The sequence below is a fragment of the Boleophthalmus pectinirostris genome, unplaced genomic scaffold, assembly GCF_026225935.1.
Source record: "Boleophthalmus pectinirostris isolate CB_2022bp ecotype Guang Dong unplaced genomic scaffold, ASM2622593v1 HiC_scaffold_22, whole genome shotgun sequence".
Taxonomy (NCBI): Eukaryota; Metazoa; Chordata; class Actinopteri; order Gobiiformes; family Gobiidae; genus Boleophthalmus; species Boleophthalmus pectinirostris.
The window spans coordinates 9,691,040-9,711,557 of NW_026571190.1; the positions used below are offsets into that span (position 1 = coordinate 9,691,040).

Consider the following 20,518-nt stretch of genomic DNA (forward strand, 5'->3'; position numbering starts at 1 on the left):
GGGAATCGTCGACAACACTGAATATATGGCTCTTCACTGATTGGCTGGTGCCTGAACTTGCACTTCCGGGGTTTTTGCGAACTGTCTTGTATTCTGATTCCTGACATAGTTGCTGGAGAGAAATTAAATTGAGTGGAGGCACTAGGTGGCACCAGCCTGGCTAATAATGTTGTTACCTCCTCAAAAACATAGCTACAGTTGCATTTTGTTTGAGTAATCCTTTATTATTAGTCTGTCTACATCTCCAAAGCTCAAGTTTTCATGTTACCAACCACTACTTTTACCTACTTTTACCTTTAGTTCCGTAGAGATTGGAAATTCCTAGGATGAAATAGTCCAAATGATTCTAATGAAGGTGTGTGGAGTTTTAAAACACAGTGGAGCACTTTCTGTATTACCACATGAAATCACAAGGTTGAACAGAGTGAACTATACTATATACTATATAAGTAGGGTTTGTGTCTTAAACATCTGAATGAAACAAAACGACTCCAGGTATGTTTTTGATGAGGAAATAATATTATAACAGACTTAACTTATAACTTACTTACTTATAAAATACCAGAGTTCAGATTCAAATTTTTAGGGCTGCAATCACTACTTCCGATTAATCCTCTCCTCTATTATTACAAAAGTGAAGAATTGGTTGTATAATGCAACTTTTAACACATTTGTATTCCACTTCTTTTAATTTGGATGCTTGGTTTAGAAACAGGATCTTGGCATCAATTTGCACATGGCAAAACCTACCAGCCAAATCTTTGCTCAAAAAATTTTTCAAAAAAAGGTGTTGGAATTTCTACAGGGACACAACACCTGGGATTTGACTTGGAATTGCACTAGCGTCATCCTCAAAGCACTGTTTCGGATCTTAGCTCTTCAAATGAAACACAGATTGGATATTTATTTAATCTGCGATATGAGTTTATGTGCATGTATCATTCCGACACCGTTTGGCCAGGACAAGCGTACGAGGAGACCTTTTTTTTGTACTAATAATTGGAGCTTACCTTGTTTCGTTGCCAGAGGAGGCTGGTAATTAAAGCACTTTGGAGTTTATCCGATTATGAAACCTTGTAAGTATGTTTATTAGGCTTCCCACCGGGTCGCGAGGGTGGAACATGCACAAATCAGTACAGTTTAAAAATAGGTGCACACCCAAGGCACAGCTAGACTAAGAAAATGTGGAAGCAAAACGACCTAGACAACAATAATATTTGGTAAATTTTATAATGGGTTGAAATGAGAAAATCATTAAAAAAAAAAAATTTAAGGTAGTATTTTACTTCTATAGGGTATTAACTGCTACCACATAATATATTGTGGCCTGAGCATTGGACAGGATATTGCTCTTAACTGTAAGGGTGGTTTGAATAGGCCCTGGGAGAGATCACTAAATTACTCAAACATGCATGTACGACATCTAAAACCTCTTCAGGCATGTTTTTGATGAGGGAACAACATTCGAATGCGTAGAAAGTAGGGGTGTAACAATATCCAAGTCTCACGATACGATATCGTCACGGTATGAACCTAACGGTACGATATTTATTGCGATATCGTGGGAAAGCTCACAATATGGTGGGGAGGCTCACGATTAGGAATGTAACAATATCCAAATCTCTCAGTACAATATTTTCACAATATACGTCTCGCGGTACGATATTTATTGCGATATTTTGTGGAGTCTAGCAAAACTGTGAATAAGCTACTTTTCATCTTAAAATGCCTTGACTTAATCCAAAAAACTATGACTTCAAAGTGCTTAGAAGTGTTTTTCTATTATCTGTTATTGTCTATACTGAAATGGAGCAAAGGATCATGGTCTATGTAGTTCCCTCTGTCTTGTTTTTAGCTATTGCTGCACCGTAACTCTTCATTTAAGAGAGAGAGACTTGTAATTTGATATATTGTGATGGTGAACGATACGATCTAGTAGAAAGCTAAAAGTATACATATATATTTTGCATAATACCCCCTGTTTAGTAAAGGAACGATAGTCATGCATTTAACCTTCAACTGATTACTCCATGTAGTGATATTCTAGGTTTTATCAAAACAAAACTAAATGTATTCTAGAAACCAGAATAGTTTAAAGATGGGATGAAAGAGTCTAAAAAGAAGACCTTGAGAATTAACAATATTAACAGGAAAGAGTTATTTTAAAATGTTGGTGTTGTCAATGGTGCACTGCAGTTAATTTGAATTACGATTGAGATTCTGTCCTTCTGCTAGTCAAGGATATACGTGGGTCTTTTTAATAGAGAGATTAACAGTGAATCTGTTATTAAGAGTATGTGGTTTAGGGAAGATTTGGTGTATAAGCAGCTCGGGGTAAAGATAAGACCGCTGTGTTCTGTCTGCATCTAATTATAAAGTTATACTGTCTGATCATCAGGAAATGCGCTGTAGCATGCTAATTATTGTTAACTTTTCCTCTTCGCTTTGGTCTCAGAGTTTTAAAAGGCACTTATAAACTCATCACAGGAAACACTAGTAATTAGGATGCTCAGAGTAGGGACATTGGACCACTGCAAACAGTTCAAAATGAGCTAGTTCTATTTTTCACGTTTTTAAAGAGGGTAAAAATAAGGTAGAGCGCCTTTAAAGTATCAAGTTGCGAGAGCATGAGTCTTAAAGATGGGCACGTCGGAGCTGCCAGCTTTACTTTGGCTCAACCCTCCTGACAGGTTCCAGAGGAAGCCCCAGCAGAAAAGTTGGGGAAATTGAGCCTTCATTTTGTCAGTTCCACTTTGCATTGCCAAGTTCAACAGCACAAATAAACACTGACTTAAACAACAAAAGCAGTTGGCGGGTCAGAATCGTGCTGCTACGTGACGGCCATGCTAACTCGCGACGCAATTTCCAGAGAGTGAAAAGGTTGTTGACGTGTAGATGTGTCTGTGGATTCTTCTTAAGTGTGTTTGGGATTATTGTTATCTGTGATGGACCACCAACCGAGTGTGTAATGGTAACCTTCTGGGGCCCGGGAATCACTTCTGAAAAAAAGAGGAGAAAAGCTATAAAAATGCTAACAAAAGTACTTGCAAGTCAAAGTTCAACCACACTGTTTGTATAGTCATTGCATATGTAATGTGTTATATACGAGCAGATCAAGAAGGGTTAATTGATCTATCATTTAATGGATCATTTTTGGGGCACAGAGTATGTCCGACAACTAAACTACACCACTGAATTTAAAATGTTTTGTAACTTAAAGGAGAACAATTACATATGCATTTTATTTTCAGTAATATTATTATTATGACAGTAATATATTTAGCCATTTCTCTCTGTTTTCCTTCCCAAGCTACATTATAATTTATTGAAGTGCTTTCAGAATATCCCCTTAAAGATGCACTTTTCTGGTGGAGGATACATGCTTATCAAGGAATTTTTAAGCAATGTTAAATAGGGATGTAACAGTAACCGAAATATCGTGATATCGTCAAAGTTCTCACAATAATATCGTGGACCATCACAATATATCGAATTACAAGTCTTTTTGCTTAAATTAAGAGTTATGGTGCAGCAATATCTTAAAAAAAAAAAAACACAGAGGGAACTACATAGACCACGATCCTTTGCTCCATTTCAGTGCAGACTACAAGAAGAAATAACAGTTCTAAGCACTTTTAAGTCTTAGTTCTTTGGAGTAAGTCTTGTCAAGGCATTTTAAGGTAAAAAAGTAGCATGTTAACACTACTTTATTGCAATAAATATTGTACAGAGAGATTTGGATATTGTTACATCCCTAATCGTGACCCTCCCCACCATATCGTGAGCTTTCCCACGATACTGCAATAATACCGTGACGATATCGTATTGTGAGACTTGTACATCGTTACACCCCTAATGTTAAATAGTTGAGTTGAATGTCATACTGTGGAACAATGTAATTGTATAACCATGAAGACATATTCGAGTTTTAAAGAAAACCTATTCTGCTGGTGTTTGGAAATTTTAAATTGCAATATTAATCTAAAATGACTCAATAAAGAAACAAGAGCTGGCGTTGCGGTAAACACCATCACAACAAAGAGTCGTGCAGCTGTCGGCCCCTCCTATGGAAAGCTGCACATCGCATTAGTGAGTAGCAAATTTTCTTTCCATTTATACCAAAACGATGCGATACTGCCGAATTCTGCATGATAGACATACAATAGTTTGCTATATACTGATGTAAACAGAAATAGCAATGTTAAAATCAATAGCTGATGGGGAAATGTCACCATGTTGTACAATCTAGATCAAACCAATTACCTGCTCTCACGTGTCAAAAATAGCGATATGGTAAGATACTGTATCTTAAATAGGGCATCTGTGCTAGTTAGAGCTTGAAAGTCTAGCCATACTTTGCAGTTTAGACAATATCAGATGTTGCTATCCTGCAGGTTTCACTTATCTGATACTAATATGACAGATGATACACTATATCCATGGGAAAGGCATCTCCGTTGAACTGAACCATGAAACCTCTATGCAACATCAGGAACTCAAACGTGATTAGAGACTGACACCCATACCACAGTAGCGTACAGTTATCTGTATACTGTAGCCTGTTAGCAAATGCATTGCCGTTGGTAACGCATTAAACCAGGAATTTTGTGTGTTTGGAGTGCTTCCCACGTGTTTAACCTGCAGCCCGGGGCCAGAGGGTGTCAAGTAGCTTCTCCACTAGCTAATACGCTAAAGGAATCTACACAGGAATTTTAATAGGCCTACATCGGAGAAAAAGTGCACCTTTGGTTGTTCTGAAGGGAGAATTTGGTAACACAATGCATGGGAGGGTTTATACAGAGAGGCAAGGCACAATGGGTAAAGGTGGCATAGGAGGGTTTGAAGCGATCCGCCGAGTGACACGAGGCAATAGTCATAAAAGTTTCATTAAAGGGGGTCAGGAGGGCTGTCAACCTGCAGAGGACGATGGGTGACTGTATTGTTATTACACTATCAGACTGTACACTGCTACAGGCTGTTAACAATTCACTTCAATTCCATTTTGTTCCTCCTAAAGGGATTTATTTTGATCTTTTGACTTTAACAGTTTTGTTTTTTTTACCAGATGTCCTTCCTTTCACAGTATACAGAGACTAAAGTATAGACACAGTACAGTACAAGGTGTGAGCCGGCAAAATTCTGGTTAATGGGCTCAGGTTTAGCTCACAGAATCACTTTTGATGCAGTGTAAGCGATTTTCGTTTTTTTTTTATTGTGAAGCATTTAAAGGGCCCCTATGACGCTATTCTCTGTTTAACGTTTAAGAGATTAACAAGCCAAATAATTGAATACAAATTTACATAAATGTTCACTCTCTAGCAGTGTGATTCTGAAGTGCTATATGTTTGCAAGTTTTCTCCCCGACAAAACCAGCAATGTCGACAAAACGTTCTACACCGACAAAGGCTCCTGTGGTCACGCCCAAAAGGCAGAGGAAGATGCAAACCATCACAGAAAAAAGTTGGACTTCTGGACACACTGAAGGAAGGTAGAAGTTACGTGGCTGTGGCAGAGCCCTGCACAAGAAGGAGCAAATAGTTGCTGAAACGGGTGGGTTTTAATGTTACTACATCAGAACTAAACCAGGAGTAAATCAGGAGTAAACCAAGACTAAACCAGGTCTAAACCAGGACTACACCAGAACTACACCAGAACTACACCAGAAAGAAACCAGGTCTAAACTAGGACTAATCTTGGACTTAAGAGAGAGAACACGGAAGCGCGAAGCGCGATCAGGCTATGGCCGCGCCTCAGTGAGGTGCGGAGCTGAGTCGGTCAGGTGTGACACTGTACTGCGTGGGTGTGGGTCTGCAAAAATGGACCTGTGTAGGACTCTGCGCTGTAGGGCTCCAGGACGAAAATAACAAAAGGATGACAGCAGCAATACATTTTAAGACGGATACAAAAAGGCTTAACTGTCCTGTCTGAGAAAAGTGTATAAAGTGTTTGGTGAGTCCACAGCCTTAAAACAGATATAATAATTGTAAAAGTATATATAAAGATGACTACTTCACAGATTTCACCTATTGCGGGTTATTTTTAGAATGTAACCCCAGCAATAAATGAGGGACCACTGTAGTACTTATAAAACTAAAAATATATAATACTCTTTATGTCACATGCCTCAGGTATTTCTGGATTTCAACTTATCAGTACTCTAATATGCAAAATTCAGAACTTTTCCCCATTTAACAGATATATATTTTGTTTTTAATCACAAATCTCAAAAGATAAAGGTCCTAATTTTCTAATCCTTCAGAAACCCATGAATATAACAGTAATACAACAAGAAAAAAAAAATTTTGAGTCAAAATTTCATAAAAAAAATAACTTGTGTAACCAGAAGTACAAATTTGTTTCCGATTATGCTGAGTTCATGCTGGTTTCTTTTCTGTTTTGTAAAATCCAAGTTACCATGGAGACATGACAAAACCATTATTAACTAAAGGGAATGAGGAGTAGCAACAAGTTCAGATCTGTGTATACGAAGCGTTGCAAAGTCTAAGTGGAACTGTGCGATGTTTGGTTAATTCACCAGTTCTGCCGTATTGTCTCCATGCTTGGTTTGATTCAGACTCTGCTGCATGGCGCTTGCCTCTGACACATCCAGCTCGAGCACTCCTACACACTGAAACTAGCACAGTACTTCCTCTCACAGACGAATGAATAGGAGAGAATACAGTAGGGTCATTGGAGAAACAGAAAATTACCCATAGGAGTGAGAGTGTGTGTGTATGTGTGTGTGTTTGTTTGTGTGGTTGGGTCCATGTATAATAGATAGGTGAGATTCCCCCTGAGGCCCCGGAGTGGAAGATACACAGTTGCTTGTCAAAGAGATGGTTCCACAGACGAATGCAGGTACAGGTGGTAATAATAGACAAGTCCTGTGCACTGACTGCAGTGTGATTTTAATATAGGCGTGGAAGGGATGGGCAGGTTTAAAATAACACCTCTAATGAATAAGTAAGAAGGGAAGTGGTAAGAAGGCAGTTTTTTTCTCAGTTTGACTTCATTCATTCAATCCAGCAGTCACAATTCAGAACAATACTTGGTAGGTGGTAACATTTAAGTTTCGGTAAATACAGGGCAGCACAATATGTGGCAATCAAATTCATATTGCGACTTGAGAGGGAGCAATTATCAAACTGTGTGGAGTGCAGTTGTTTAAGGAATAGTAACAGCTATATGTTCAGAAATGCACAGAATTTTTTAAAGGGCTCATTTTGCTCTATTTCCTGATCTGTTATGTTGTTTCCTCATCAAAAACATGCCTGGGGTTTGGTTTTATTCACACATTTAACACACAAACTCTGCATATTTAGGCTGAGTTTTTCTCTCAAACAGAAACCACTCAGTTCCACATTGTGATGTCATGTGGTAATAGAAGAAATACTCCACTGTGTTTTAAAACTCCATACACCTTCACTAGAATCTTTTGGAATTTCCAATCTCTACTGAACAAAAGGTAAAATGTAGCTGTTAACTTGAAAACTACCACTACATGACATCACAAGGTGGAACAGAGCATTTTTGGAGCTATAGACAAACTAAAAATAAAAAGTTAATCAAAGATGTGTGAATGAAACAAAACACAACTCTAGGCATGTTTTTGATGACGTAACATTATAACATGACTTAAAGCTCAAAAGTGTCAATTTTGCACATTATAGGACCTTTTCAGAGTTTAGCACTCAATCCTACATTATATACACACATCACAAATCTATCACAGTACAGCAATTATTTTTTCCATGGGGCCACATGAGAAACATTGTGGAGACCTGGGCCAAAATGCTTAACTCAATTCTGCATAATAATAATTGTATTTCTTCATAAAAAGCAGTAAATAGCTTTGTTTTGTTGAGCTGGTCAGACTGGTGAGCGTTTATGTTATGACTAAGCAATGAAAAAGTGAGGCTGCCTTACAAAAAAATGTCATTTAAAAAAACACCTCTAAAATAAAGGCAATGCAGTTTTAGTCCATGTATGAGGTAAAATTACAAAATATGTTTATTTTGCAAATTATCTTAAAGGGGCCGGTTAGAATCACCAATGTGAGCTGTACAATGCCCAGGTCTGTTCTAAAGCCATGCAGCCCTAGTTATACATTCTTTCGATTTTTCTCAGAAAATGAGCTGTCAGCAAAGATCTACAAGGAGGCTAACAGTGGAAAAATATATTGGAATGCACTGCCAGTAGTAAACAATGTTGCAAAAAATGCAAAAATCTAAAATGTGAAATCCAGTTTGTGCCTCATGGCTAACCAGATAGAATGAGCTGTTGTAGTGAATTGTTAATATTCCCTACTCGAGCATATTCCACTGGTGTGATCAAATGTGCACTGCAGCATATTAAAAATGTAAATGTTTCTGCTAATATCTAGGGTTTTGTCAATAAAATGTGGTTTTAGTAAACTGTCATTCCATTCTTGTGCATCACAGAGCGTATCCAGCCGTCTGTGGGAACATTGTGTCTGGTGTAAGAATAAGGGTGTGGTGCGTTTAGTTGAAAGCTGCTGTGGATTAACACTGAGGTCAAGCCTCCTCAAACTGGTATTACATGTTCATTCTCACCTCTGGCATAATCACCGCACTCATGTTGAACCTCAAATCAAATACAATGATTCAAGTGGCATGTGTGCGTGAAAGGCTGGACTACATAAGCCATTATGTACATTTAATTGCATTCTATTTATGAGATTAGATCAGATTAGACTTTATATATTGTTAAATGTATCTCGATATTTCACAAAATTGAAATCTCATTTTGTCTTGATTTTTTTATGCATGCATCTCTAATGGTGGAATGTTTAGGAGTTACTATGGTGACATAATGCACACATTAGCAAACACTTCCAAAAAGTTTTAATAATGGTCTACAAACTCATCCAAGAAAAAACACAAAATGGATTTAAACAACACATTTTCAGCAGCCTGTGATCAATACGAGCGTTCATGGTCCAGTTTAGGTGTTTGATTTTCAACAAAAAAGGTGAGTGTGAGTAACTGGAAAACTGAGACTTGTTTAACAGCATCATTTAGATCACCTGTTATAGTCCCTAATTAGGTCAGTTCTTTATGGTCGGTTGTGTTAAAATAAAGCACAGATTAAAGTTTAATAAAGCTCCAGACAGAGCAGAGCTTACGGTTAGCGGCACACCCCCCAAGGAATGTTGATGAAATCAGCTGAAAAGTATCAATAAGAGACACATTTGCATTGTTTTCCCATCACAAACAATAGAAAAAGCTCACTCAACAGTGCCCCACAGAGTACCCCACAGTGACCTTGGAAAACTCGGATGAAACTCATTCTTTAGCACACAATAAGGATGTTGTGTTGATTCCGTGCTTCTTGTTTTATATGGGACACATTTCAATTTCTACTTTTTTCCAAACTTTCCCATCATGAGGTATGCAGACAAGTGTCCCGTCAGTGAAATATGCAGCGAGCTGGAAAACGAGTGTCAGGATTGGAACAACTCACCAAAAATAGCCCTCCTTGGTTGTGCAATCATAGTCCCCCTAGGCATATATTTCCGGCTAAAAACTCCACTGTGTTAAGGTGGGTCAGGAAGGGAAGCCATCTTTTCAAAATTCATCACATTTTGGTACGTTTCTGGCAATTTAGGATGATATTCTGAGACACACTGAACTTCTGTACACTAATAGTCAAAGAGCCCATATTGCACCATTTTCTGATCTGCGTTATATTGTGGTGTTTGCTCATCAAAAACATACATGGAGTTTCATTCACACATGGTTAACACACAAATTATTCTCTCCAACACAAAACACTCTGTTCCACCATGTGATGCCATGTGGCAATTAGAAGCAGTGTTGATGGAGCCGGCCGGATGAGCCCCTATAGTCACTTTCTAATTGGAATGTGGCAGCTAGCAGGTTGGCTATGTCCATTTATGTGTTACAGTCTATGGTGGTAGCACAGGAAGTGCTCCACTGTGTTTTTCAACTTCATACACCTTCACCAGAAACATTCGGATCATTTCAGCCTTGGAATTGCCAATCTGTACTGAACAAAATGTAAAAGGTAGCTACTGACTTGAAAACTACCACTACATGACATCACAAAGTGGAACAGGGCATTTTAAGCTTTGGAGATGCAATATTACTGTGAATGTGAAAACACAACTCTGGGTATGTTTATGAGAAGGTAAAAAACATGCTAACATGGCTTAAAGCCCACATGAGTCCGTTTCTAGCTCCCAGGACCGTTAAACTGGTAGCTGGCAATGTTAAGAGTTAACATGACAGTCGCTCCTCATTTCCTTCACTGTTTCTCTCGACCTTTAAGTCACACACAAGCAGAAATTCAAGACTTTCAAATGTCAGACAAGTCTAAATTATCTGCCGGCTTCACCCACATCCCCCCGATGTCGGTAGAATGCTTGAAAATGGGAAGTAACCGTGGCAACAAATTTGGGAGTGGGTGTTTCAAACATGATTTTAATCTGTGAGAACACTAAAGGACGTAATGACTTATTTTTCAGCTTCAGTGTTTTAGACGTAGCCTATTTGAGGTTAGATCATATTTCAATCATTCAAGTTCTGAGTGATAAGAGAGAAAATCATTGTTTCTCAAAGCTGTAAAGAGGGGCTATTACATTTTCGTGGAGCATTAATAACTAAACCATAACTTTTTGATCATCGTATTACCTTTTATTGTTTTAAAAATGCTACAATTGCCAAAAATATTACCATGTTGAATAAGTTTCTTTTGTTTTTGACGCTCTGTGCTAAATCACTCCCCCTTCAGAGTGCTGTCACAACATAATCAGTGAGCATCCCGCTAATGAAACTAATGAACACTGCATCAAGTTTGTGAAGTTGTAGTGTATTACTTTGTATCCTGCTTTAGTATAATCGTTTGTATAAGGTTTCGGATAATAATGTCCTGGTGAAACATCAGTGACGTAGGCTTGTGGGCTGAGCATTGAACAAAATCTTACTACCACAAGGAGGGTTCTAACAGTCCCCTGGAGAGGTCGAGAGATTATATAGAGATTCTCTCAATAACTATAATACAATCAAAGTTTTGCTAAAAAATGAACACATGAAATGAAGAAATATCACTTTTGTCCTTGTTTTACAGGTGACTCTCCAAGTCTTCATCAGTTTAAGCATGACATTCTAATTTATCAAAATAAACATCTTCAAAATATCTTCAAATCGACAAAATAACTTTCAATCTCTGAATTCACTGTTCCCCTAATGTTCAAGTATGATTTGTCCTAAGCATTACAAAAAAGGTTAAAAGCTCAAGAAAGTCAAAAGTGAAATAAACTCATAACACTGATCCTTTTTGTATTATTAATTCAGAGAGATTAGTTTAGATTTATTGAAGCTTGACTTGGCAGGAGATAATATTCATGCTAATCCTGAATTAAACCAATCATAACATCAGAAAAGGATAAAACATTCTCATAAAAACTAGCTCATAAATTTAACCAGTCTTTTATTAGTTCCGCTCCCTCGAGTCTTCCTTGACCTTCACATTGCTCCAACCATTGACAATCAATATTGTTAACAAGCCGAAAAGTGATCATTAGCGAGCTGTCACCTGCTTAAGTCAATGAGTGGTGGTGGGCCCCTTAACACCATCTCACCCCGACCCTACAGCTGACCTTTCAACTTTACAATGAGCAAACAACAATGGCCGCCATGTGCCGAGTGGCTCCGTGTCCACAGCCCATCTGCTGAGAGCTCTGCGTGTGAGGTGAGCAGAGCGGAGAGCAGAGCCTCGCTACATCCTGTGGGACAGCTGTATGGTAATGTGCACCAGGACAGGCACAGCAGCCACCACCACCACAGACACACAGCCAGAACAAGGAGCCCTTCTCAGCAGGAGCCCCAACGCATCAACTTGGCAGATTAGACATTCAGGAAACGCATACGTACATCACACACACACGGGCAGCATCACACACAGGCACCATCACACACACGCACAGACAGCATCACACACAGACCCAATCACACACAGGCAAAGGCAGCATCACACACAGACCCGATCACACACTGGCAGCACCAACCCACAACAAGTGAGTCCACCAGGCAGGAAGAGCCTCAAAGGGAGAGGGACACATGCCCAGGTAATAAGACTAAGCAGAGGAACTGGCTTTGAAGTGCTGTTTACCTACAACAAGTCCAATCAAAGTTTGACACTGGCTTCCAGCTGGTACCAGGGGGCAGTGCTTTTATTTTTTGTTTCATGTGCATCAGAAGAGATCAGATGAGCTGTATGTGTCTGAGAATAAACTCAGAGCACATTATAACGTAGAGACAAGCCGATCAATAACTGAAGGCCAAGCTGCTTTGAGCTGGCGTCCTGACGTATGCTGACGTACGACTAGGTGTGGGCAGCGGAGTACCCCGCTCTGTGCCCCCTCCATCTGTAAACTGTTGCCTGGCAACAGGATTCACTCTCTCTGGCCTCCGGGCTGCAGTGAGCTGCCTCTGGCCTCATCCAGGGATAAAGCTCTTGTTTGCTATTAGAGTCAAACAATTCTGGCAATGGATGCACAGCCTGCGACTCCGTAATGAACTCTGCAGAGGCTACTAATAGAGGCTTCCACTCCTGGGGAACAGTTGAATTTGTCACAAAATATAATACAAAGTTAGGCCAACTGTTTTGGATGAACAGCAGTGGCCAATTTTCTCTGACCAACCAGAACAAAAAAGTGTAATTCCACGCCCCCCAATAACAAAGGCAGCAGTCGTAGAACAAGTGGGTCAAGCTGGAGAGCCTTATATTTCGAAAGAGTCCAACAGTAGATGTCCCCTCTCCTGTAGTGGCCCTGCCATCTGTCTCTGATTCACTTGCTGTGGCTTAATTGTTATGCAGAGGAGACACGTCTTCAACAAATGGGTTGTTACCAAGCCTGCGCCAGCCTCTGTAATGGAGTCTGGAGATTGTGCACACACATGGACTGAAGAAGTACACACACAAATACCTGAAATGTAACGAGATAAAAGACTCGCGAGCCGAGAGAGCCTTTCAACATGCAACACACACAAACTTATAGGTCTGAGAATGGGAGAGCAGCTTCATGATAACACCCGCTGTTATTCTGCACAATCCATGTAATGAGGCAGGTTTATGCTAAACAGTTTAGTCATCACCTGCTCACGCTTGATTTTAATGGGAAAATGCAAAGTAACACATGAATGCTAATGTTGCTACATCTGCCAGAGCATAAGGGACAAGTCTGGAGCCCATTTTGTAACAATGAGCGCTCCAGGACTGTCTCTGAAATAATCTAGTTTTATATTCTCTAACACCCAAAACTACACTGACAAAAAACTGAATACATCTTTTCTGTCTCTTTTTGCCATTTCTATCTATAATTCAATGAAGTGAATTTACAAAGAAACATTTTTAGTGTCCATTTTCTTCATATGGCTTTGTGTCAAAAACAACTTGTACAGAGTGGTAGAAGCGATCATGTACCTTGTTCAGAGCAAGCTACTGCTGTGTGAAGCAGCCTTTGAAATACCGCAGAGTACACAGTGTCCAAATGCTTCTATTATATCGCCAGCCTTCTTCCCATTGTTTCCACTACCTCTACGCTCACACAAGTGTACTGGTGAGGATTAAAGCGGTTACTAGGAATAGACTTGGGTTGTCAAATGTATCGAAAATCAGATAATAATCGATACTAAAACTAGCTCTGAAACTAGATATTCATTTGAGCAGGTATCGCTATTAAAGTCTGAAAAATATAAGAGCTAGACTAGAATAGACTAGTCCATGGTCCATTATGGAAACTTTTGACTAAAAAGAGTGTTTTTGATATACATCATGGTATAGGAAGAAGTATTTAGTATCAAGTCGATTCCTTAGTGTCAAAATTGAGTTTGAAATTTCAGTATCGTGGCAACACTTGAACAAATGTGCCTCCAACAGTGCAGAAGCGAATGTGATTACAGCATAGAACACCATCATCCCACATAAACGTCACATACAATAACTTTAAATTAATGTCCCAAAGCCAACACCATTTATTCTTTTACAGAGACTCGGACTGGAGCGGTGCTGACTGGGCAGGTGTCTCTACAGCTGGGTGTGAGGGTTGGGGCAGCGGTACAACCTGGCCACAAGGCTCTTTGGAGGTCCCCTGGGGGCTCGCTCTCCCACGCTCATCACAAATTAAAGAGGCCGGTCACATCATATCAGCACTTTCTCCGACGCGCTGTAGCGTGCTGGGGCCGTGCTGAGGTGTTGGGAGATATTTTTGGAAGATGGGGGGAGATGGACCATGAAGTACACATGTGCCAAGTACCAGGCAGAATTCACTTTACAACTACAATGCGCCCACTCCAGTGCTCACATGGACAATCTAATATGCACCGTGGACTGGGTTTGTTCTGTTACAATGAATATTTAATTTTACACCCTTAATTTTGCCCTTTGGTAGTCCAGTTAAAGGTAAATAAATAGTTTGGCTTTTACATATTTTCAAATCTGTTTATTACGTGGTAAAGTGATGCCGTTTTCTGATCTACGTTATAATGTTTCTTCATCACAAATATGACTGGAGTTTTGTTTTGTTTCATTCACACATATTTAACACAAAACCCTGCATATTTAGACTGAAATCTTCTCTGAAATACATAAAACAACTCCAGGTATGTTTTTAAGGAGTAAACAGCATTACAACATGTCTTATAGCTTACAAGAAACCATTTTGTGTACTGTGTTTTTCTGACTATAAGTCACACTTTTTTTCATGGTTTGGGTGGTCCTGCAACTTATATATTAAAATTTTCACACTGACAGAGAGGGCGCTCTAGACTTGTGTGCCAGTATCTGGTACTCATATTACTCCTGTACCACTGTCACTTGGCTCTACTGCACATTTCTCCTGCAAAAAGAGGCAAATGCCCCCAAAAAGAAAAAAGATTACAAGCTGCAAGTAGCAAAATATGCAGCCAAAAACAGTAATCAAGCAGCAGAAAGAAAGTTTGGAGTGAGCAAGAAACTTGTGAGAAGGTGCACCATGCGACTTTCCTGGAAGTCATTAGATCGATCGGAAAAGCCTGGACTTCAGTGACAACCAAAACCATCCTGTCGGGATTCAGAAAAGGCAGAATAATTCTAACTGGAACTGATGGTGAGTGTGACGACAGCTACACAGAAGAGGAAGCGGCGCTCCATTTACCTCCTGAGGCTGTGGAGTTCTGTTGTTTATGCTATAGTTATTTGAAGAACTGTTGATATGTGACGTTAACAGTCTGTTGTTCTCTGTTCTATTGTCATTACTATAACTTGCCTTTTAAGATGAAATGTTGGGTCCTGGTCTCTGATTTTATAAAATAAATTTCACCCAAAAAGTGCGATTTATAGTCCAGTGTGACCTATAATGTTTTTTTCTTAGGCATTACGCTTTTTTTTTTTTTTTTTTTTTTGGCTGGTGCGACTTATACTCTGGAACGACTTATAGTCTGAAAAATACAGTAATATAGAGCCTTTAATAATACAAAAGAAGAAATCTCGAGCGGGGAAATACAACAGCGCACATGACGTCAAACAAGAGTGTTAGTGGGTGTGGGGAGATGTTCCAGTCTGCACCCATAGGAGAAGATGTTTTCCTTTGTCCTTTTGAACCAGCAGAGAACAAATTCATAGAAATCTACTCTACAATCTACAATAAAGTGGGTACTGCGTTCTTGTATTTTCTTGACATCTTCAAAAATCATTCCTCTTTTGCTACCAATTTGAGATTTCAACAACCCCATTATATTGCACTTCAAGACAGTCTAGTGCAAAGAAATAGTCAGGATAAGATTTCAGAACAAACTCCCCCAGGTGAAGTATTCTATTAGGAGGTTAAATGAAAACTTTGCTGGCAATTTTCTGGGGAGGTGGTAAACAAGTGGGAGGGGATAGGAGTTGCATAATGAGGTTGGGCTAATTGCATCAGCTGAAATGAAAGGACTTGATACGCCTGTGCAGGAGATGGAGCTGGAAATCTAATGTAGCCATGGGATCTCCTTCAATGTCATCTATCACTGTAATAAAATAGAGCAGAGATGGCAGATGAGGCAGACACTAGTCGCTTGTGTACAGTATGAGAGAAGATGATTGCAAAGTGTTTTTTTTCCTGCCATTAGATTAATCGTCATTTAGTACTTTGAGGTGAGTGATAATTGTTTTGTTTCCTTATCTCAAACAGACCTGGAGTTGTGTTTGTTTCATTCACGCATTTTTAAACACACAATTCCTGCATATTAAGGCTGTATATCGAGTTCTTCTCTGCAACTGAAAAAACTGTCCCACTTTGTGATGTCATGTAGTAGTACAGGAAGAGTTCCACTGTATTTTTAAGCCTCAGATACATTCACACTAGAATCATTTGGATAATTTCAGAAATCTCTACTGAACTAAACGTAAAAGGTAACTCTTAACTTGAAAACTTATTCTTCATGACATCACAAGGTGGAAAAGAGCATTTTGAGCTTTGTAGATGTGGACAGACTAATAATAAAGGGTTACTCAAATATGTGTGAATGAAACAAAATACAACTAGTTTTTGATGAGGTAACAACATTCTAACATTGCTTAAAGCCCAAAAGAGTCGTAATACAGTCACATAAAAATGCACAATGCCGAGCTATTCAAAGCAGAAATTAAAAGACCCGAACAAGAAGCAATAAATTTGAATTAGTATAGAAGTAAATAAAATAAAATGCTCCACATTCTGGCATTAAACTGTTTAGCATTGATTTTATAGCTCAGAAGTGTAAAGTCTAATCCAACGCGAAGCAATAAAATCTCTATGGACACAAGCTTCAACTCGAAACATTACGCAGTGCACCTTGAGCAGTGAAAACCATGGAAAATAGTAAGATTTTCTGAAAGAAAAATGAAACAATGTGAGCAAGCGAGATGCATACGGTGCTACAAATCCTCTACCAAAGAACCAAGGTTTTACAGTGTTAAATTACAACTAAAAAAGTAGCTTAGAATGAATGCAAAATGAGAAAAACAACTCTTCACAGCCAAAACTTCATTTTAACCTTGAAAGATTTCTGATCTAGGTAGTCTGTATCAAAACTTCTCTCCCGTTAAACTGGGTGTAAGAACTGATACTTAACTAATCCATCTGGTAAAAGCATGGTAAAATGTAGGGATGTAACAATAACCGAAATATCGTGATATCATATTGTCAAAGTTCTCACAACAATATCGTGAACCATCACAATATATCGAATTATGAAGTCTCTTTGCTTAGAGTTATGGTGCAGCAATAGCTAAAAAAAAAAAAAAAACAGAGAGAACTACATAGACCATGATCCTCCATTTCAGCGCAGACTACATGAAAAAAATAACAGTTCTAAGCACTTTTAAGTCTTAGTTCTTTGGATTAGGTCTTGTTAAGGCATTTTAAGAGGAAAAAGCAGCATATTCACAGTTTTGTTCGCCTCCACAAAATATCGCAATAAATATCGTACCGTGAGGTTCATATATCGTGATGATATTGTATCGTGACACTTGGATATCGTTACACCCCTAGTAAAATGTTTAATATATTTGTTGTCCTTCTACAACCAGCAACCAAGTGAGCCCTTTTATTTTGTAAGTATATGTAATGTGCCAATGTGATATCTTTTAACACACAAAGTATTTTCTAATATAACTACTCTAGGGTTGTCACAAGTATAGAAACTCAGCTACTAAGTAAATAAGTACTCATTTGAACAAGTATTGATACTAAAAACACACAGGACAGATATGAACCTTTTCCTGAACAGCTTTATAATGATATTGAGCTGTATCAGAACAAGTATAAGAGCACACAGACGCCCATGGACCTACCTGGACTACACAGATATAAAGACCACATGGTAATACAAAAGTAAGTACAATGATTTAATGTTGAAATCACACTCTATTGTCTAAAGAAAGTGTTTATTATGATCGTGGTATTGGCTCAGTATTGAGTATTGAGTGTATTCCTTAGTATCTTGACTACTGAGAACTGCTTCATATTCCTCTAAGTGAATGCCTCGCTCGACTCTCACTGCTCACAGAATGTACACAGGGCTACAGTCAAACCAAGGACATGGTCAGTTGGGTTTGAGCTAGACGAGTGATCATGTAACTCTTGTGATATGCTGCCCTCTAGAGGAAGTGGAGATGGATAGTGAGCTGCATCAGTTAGCAAAAAACTATTTTAAATCTGCTGACTGTGTTTGTGAATAAAAATGTATTTCTTACCTGTGTGGAGACGGGTGGAAGGAACACAGGGACATGGAAAGAGAGAAAAAAAAATAGTTAGGATACATGTAAATTAATTTTTAAAAGACAAAAAATGCAGCCAACTTGACATAACTAATAACATTAAAATTTTTGCATCTTAGTATGTAAAAATCTGAATCTGTAATGTTAAAGGTGCACTATAACTTTCTGGATCAGAGTCTGTTACCTGCTTGTTTCTATGGAGATGTCATTGCTCTGCCTGGAATGTTCCACAGTATAACATTAAACAGTTAAACCTTGCATTTATTAAATTGTAGGCGGTTTTATAGCCCAACTGTGAATGTGAGCAGTGTCGTCTCTCCACAGATCTGGCCTGTAACCTGGTCTGTTTTTTCTATCTTCTGTCCATGAAAGTAGAAAGGGTCAATGCCATACTGTGAAACATTCTGGACAAAGCAAAAGTATCTCCATGAAGAAAAGCATTTGATGGACTCTCCACCAGAAAACTGAAGTCTCAGAGAAACAGATTTATGAGATTTTATTAAAGATTTATAAACATTTACACTTTTTGGATTACATTCAGTACCATAACATCAACATTATCCAATTATATAATTACATTGCTTGTTGAAATGGCATCAAACAATAAAATGTAACTTTAATTAAATCATTTTGAAAGAACAGAAAGTCCATTAGGCAAATGGGTCACTGGAGCTTGTTTGTTCAAGCTCAGCCAACACAAAAATGTCAATGTACTACTGTATTATGTGTAATGTAGGTACACAAAAATGCTTTCAGAATTGTGCTTTCTATTTTTTCACATTTTGTTTTAATAATGCCACCATCTTTGTTATAAAAGGTCTTTTCGTATGTGCTTTAGAGTCTGTAAAGTCCAGATAACAAATATGATGATCAAAATATGACTACGCTTTAGGGCTGAGAATCACAGGTCTCTCATAATACGATACTCGATACATGGCTCAAGATACGATATCACGATATGACGATACATGTAATAATCGATAGGTGCACATAATACTCTGATATTTAAAGAACCAAATACATTTCATCAGCAATAGTTCTTTGTTAAACCACTATTTGTGCAAAGTTAATATGAAATATGTCCATTTTAATAATCAAAACATTTCCTTCTAAGTTTTTGTTTCGAACATGCATAAAAAAAAGAACAAACGCATACGAAAACCAACCAATAATGAGGATTCGTTATCCTTATATAAAAGGAATTATATACATGTTTGAAAAGGAGTGGGTGGAAGTAATTTATTTATAGTAATAAGCAACCAAATTGTAAAGATGTAAAAAATACTCTTGGCGATATACAGCAGCTCACAATAATGATACTGTCTCACCAAATTTAGTATCATGATATATCAATATTTCAATATTTTTGAGCACCTCTACTATTGAATATTTTTTAATTCTGATACTCAAAACATGCAGCCTTCAAGTACAATTGGAGTTTTTGCAAAGAGAATGATCAAAACCACAGCGTAGTCGAATGAATGGACCAAACCCACACAGCTGAGCCCCGGCAGCAGACAGCCCACCTCTGCGGATGACCTCTGCCGCACTAACACTTGTGGAGCTGTAATGAAGGTGTTTGGAGTGGGCGTCCTGCGCGGCGCTGTGGAGGTGATGAAGCAATTCTCTGCCTTTATAGAAATCGATTCTGATTCTTCTGTTTCTCCACCAATTGTACAGACGGGCCCGCGCCTACTGAAATGCTATCTGCGGCCAGACTGAGGGTTTTAAAAAGGCTATTGGAGCGTTAGCTTGAAAAGGAATAAACTGGAGCTGAAACTGTTATAACAATGACGGTGTGAGGATGAGGAGAAGATACTGCTCTGGAGACCTGGTACACTGCTGAGAGGAGGGATCGGTTTTATGAGCAAAGATGTATGGCTTTTTTATATAGTAGCAGCATCCATATTCTAGTCTAGTAGGCTACATTTTGTTTTGTTACGCAACCTCCTTATGTCAAAAAGACGAAAGCTTCAGTTCAAAATGAATTGATATTACCAGTCAGTTCAGTGTTTGTAGCGAAAATGTGGTAGCTCTTCTATATTTTAGTAAGCTCGTCACAATAAGACATTTTTGAAGGGTGATATAACACAGATAATATATAAAACAACAATTTTGAAACTATTTTATGCCAATGACAGCAGTCAGCAGTCAGGAAGATAATCCCAGTAAATCCTTTGCTGTTGGCCCATATAACTTTTTCTGATCTATGTTTTAAAGTTGTTTTTAAGATGAGTTCTTCTCTCAGACTAAAAAC

General features: G+C 38.5%; 1 protein-coding gene across 2 annotated transcripts in view; it reads right to left on the reverse strand.

The window, feature by feature from the left end:
• Positions 1 to 20,518, reverse strand: part of fbxw7 (F-box and WD repeat domain containing 7) — a 98,134-nt gene that overhangs the window by 69,206 nt on the left and 8,410 nt on the right. The window contains exon 1 of one of the 2 annotated variants that reach the window (XM_055158189.1): positions 18,238 to 18,259. The exons of the other annotated variant lie outside the window; for it this stretch is intronic. The gene's annotated coding sequence lies outside the window, so the exon portion shown is untranslated. Of the gene's footprint in view, positions 1 to 18,237; positions 18,260 to 20,518 lie in introns of those variants that run through there. 2 annotated transcript variants of the gene reach the window in all.